This window comes from Cebus imitator, unplaced genomic scaffold (assembly GCF_001604975.1).
Source record: "Cebus imitator isolate Cc_AM_T3 unplaced genomic scaffold, Cebus_imitator-1.0 Scaffold735, whole genome shotgun sequence".
Lineage (NCBI taxonomy): Eukaryota > Metazoa > Chordata > Mammalia > Primates > Cebidae > Cebus > Cebus imitator.
The window spans coordinates 512,246-515,707 of NW_016108050.1; the positions used below are offsets into that span (position 1 = coordinate 512,246).

At 41.1% G+C, this 3,462-nt stretch overlaps 1 protein-coding gene and 1 long non-coding RNA gene across 2 annotated transcripts in view; one reads left to right on the forward strand and one right to left on the reverse strand.

Annotated features, from left to right (window-relative positions):
• The window catches only part of LOC108296725 (leucine-rich repeat-containing protein 37A3-like), a 43,790-nt gene that overhangs the window by 15,153 nt on the left and 25,175 nt on the right, over positions 1-3,462 (reverse strand). The window lies entirely within an intron of this gene.
• LOC119469606 overlaps positions 1-3,462 on the forward strand; it is a 23,302-nt gene that overhangs the window by 13,247 nt on the left and 6,593 nt on the right. The window lies entirely within an intron of this gene.

A 3,462-nucleotide genomic window follows, 5' to 3' on the forward strand; every position in this document is an offset into this window, starting at 1 on the left:
TGGCTTGGAAAAAAAAATGGCCAAAAAAATGGGCCAGAATGAACTTTTTCAGAACTCTAGAAATGTAACCAAAGTCTTGCAGCAACTCAAGGAGCATTTATTCAAGAATAATTTCTGTAAGAACAGTGAGATTTGTGTTAACTTACCTTAGACCATTCCTCACTCTCTAGCTCAATAGTTGCCTTGGAAAATAGCCCACATCCCCAACCAGCGCAAGCAGAATGGGGCTGGATCTCCTTCAAAGCCTTATTCTCAGTGAACTGTCATTATGTCATCTGTCTGGTAGTTCCCTCAAAGACCTCATTTGAAAGGTTTGTCTTTATTTGACCAGAATGAAAACTGTCTAGTGCAAAGCCTCTCCACAGAGAGTGTTTTTGGAAAACAATTACGGACAAGTGTTTTAACATGGCAACTGTATGAGGCAATGGATAATAGTTGGGGGTAAAAATCCTAATAAAAAAGCTTAATAGGAAATGCTGAGGAATAAGATACCCACAGGAATTCTGAAACACTCTGATATATCCTTGGGAAACCAGAAGACCATAAGACATATTCCTGGGAATCTGGAATGTCAAGCACATGCATAGGGCAGGCTGTGAGCATGGTCAGGAAAGACCTGCTAAGTCCAGAAACTCTCACACCTGGCTGATCTTGAGGTTCTGTACTAGCAAGAAGTGAAAGCTAAGGTATAGCTGTAAACTGTCTGGCTGAGTGCTGAAGGTGTGCCCCAACATGTACACAGACCCCTTGGCAAAAACTAGGAAAGACTTATCGGTTCCAATAATTTAAGTAAATCTCCATTTAATCATTAGCTGATCAGTAAGCTAACCAAGGAGAGACTTCAGTGGGCACACATGACAAATAATGTAAGACTTCACAGAATAAGTTTAAAAAAGGAACTAAATAATAAATAGCAACTACTCTAACAAGCAGCAGTAACACCAAATCCCGGGAGCATGGATCTGATTTTCAGAATTGCCACATTATATTATTTAAAATATTCAATTTTCAACAAAAAATTATGAAAGATGCAAGAAAACAAAGTATGGCCCATATACAGGGAGAAAAAAGAGAAAGAAACAGAAATTGTCCCTGAGAAAGCCCAGATGTTAGACTTACTAGACAAAGATTTTTATTTTTTTTATTTTTTTGGTAGAGGTGGGGTCTTGCTAAGCTGCCCAAGCTGGTCTTGAACTCCTGGCCTCAGCCTCAGCCTCAGCCTCCCAAAGTGCTGGGATTATAGGTACGAACCACCATGCCTGGCCTACTAGACAAAGATGTAATTCAGCTACTTAAAATAGGTTCAAAGAGATAGAGAGAAACCATTCAGTTCTGTAGACTAGAGAACTAGAGGAAAGTATGAAAGCAATGTCCCATCAAACAGAGGATATCAGTAATGAGATAGAAACCACAAAAACGAGCCAAATAGAAACTCTATAGTTGAAAAGTATGGTAACTTGAATAGAAAAATCACTAGAGGTTCTCGATGGCAGATTAGAGTAGGCAGAAGAAATAATTGGGAACTTGAAGGTCAATTGAGATTATCAAGTCTGAGGAAAAGAAATAAAAAAGAATGAATGCAAATGAATAGAATCTCAAAGACCTGTTTGTGGAACACAGCATCAAGCTTACTAACATACATATAATAAGAGTCCCAGAAGAAGAAAAATAGAATATTTGAAGAAATAATGGCCCCAAACTTCCCAAACATGATGAAAAACAATCTGCATATTCAAGAAGCTCAAGGAACTACACAGAGGAAAACTTCAGGGATCCACATTTAAACATATTAAATCAAACTGACAGAAGCCAAAGACAGAACTATCTTGAAAGCAGCAAGAGAAAAGCAACTTATCACATACAAGGGATCCTCAATAAGATAATAGCTGATTTCTCACCAAAAACAATGGAGGTGCTGGGCACCATTGCTCACACCTATAACCCCAGCACTTTGGGAGGCTCAAGGCTCAAGAATTGCTTGAAGCCAGGAATTAGAAACCAGCACTGGCAATGTAGTGAAACCCCATCTCTACAAAAAAAATTAAAAATAGCTGGGCATGGAGGTGCATGCCTGTACTACCAGCTACCCAGGTGGCTGAGAAGAGAGGATTGCTTGAGCCTGGGAGGTGGAGGCTTCAGTGAGGTAAGTGGCTGCACCACTGCACTCCAGCCTGCATAACAGAGCAAGACCCTGTCTAAAAACAAAACAAAACAACCACACACAACAGTGGAGGACAAAAGGCAATGAAATGGCATATTCAAAGTGCTGAAGAAACTATCAACCAAGAATTCTATACCTGGCAAAACTACCTTTGAAAATGAAGAGAAATTAAGATGTTCTAGATAAATAAAAACTGAGAGACTTTGTTGCTAGAAGACCCACCCTCTGAGAAATACTAACATGAATCTGCACAAAGAAATAAAAAGCACTGGCTGGGCACAGTGGCTCAGGCCTGTAATCCCAGCACTTTGGGAAGCTGAGGCTGGAGGATCACTTGAGGTCAGGAGTTTAAGACCAGCCTGGCCAGCATGATAAAATGCTGCCTCTACTAAAAATACAAACACTAGCTGGGCATGGTGTTGTGTGCCTGCAGTCCCAACTACTCAGGAGGCTAAGGCACTAGAATCACTTGAACCTGGGAGGTGGAGGTTGCAGTGACTGTGCCCCTGCACTCCAGCCTGGGCAACAGAGGGAGACTCTGTCTCAAAAAAAAAGGAAAGAAAAAGATAATTGCATAATGCAATAATTATAAATCTAGGTGATGAACATAAAATGTATAAAGATGTAACGTGTGACAATAACAGTATAAAGGAGGGGGTGAGAGTGGAGCTTTAGAGAAGCAAAGTTTTTGTGTACTTTCAAAACAAAGTTGGTATTACTTTGGACTACAATGTTATATAATTAAGATGCAGCTGAGACCACAGGTGTACACCACTATACTCGACTAATTGTAAAAAGCTTTTTAGAGCTGGGATCTCACTATGTTGCCCAGGCTGGTCTCCAACTCCTGGCCTCAAGCAATCCTCCTTCCTTGGTCTCCCAAAGCACTGGGATTATAGGTACACACCACTGCAACTCACCACAAATATTTCGTTTTTTTAGTTTTCATTTTTCGAGACAGAGTTTCACTGTTTCCCAGGCTGGAGTGCAGTGGCACAATCATGGCTCACTGCAGCCTCAACCTCCCAGGCTCAAGTGATCATCCTGCCTTAGCCACCTGAGTAACTGTGACTATAGGCGTGTGCCACCACATTCAGCTAACTTTTAAATTTTTTTGTAGGGATGAGGTCTCAGTATGTTGCCCAGGCTGGCAATCCTCCCACCAAGCAATCCTCCCACCGCAGCCTCCCAAAGTGCTAGGATTACAGGCATGAGCCACTGCACTCAGCCCACAGATATTTCAAAAATCTCAAGTCAGGCACCTAAGATTCCACTGGAGGTAACTAGGAAAAAAAAAAAAA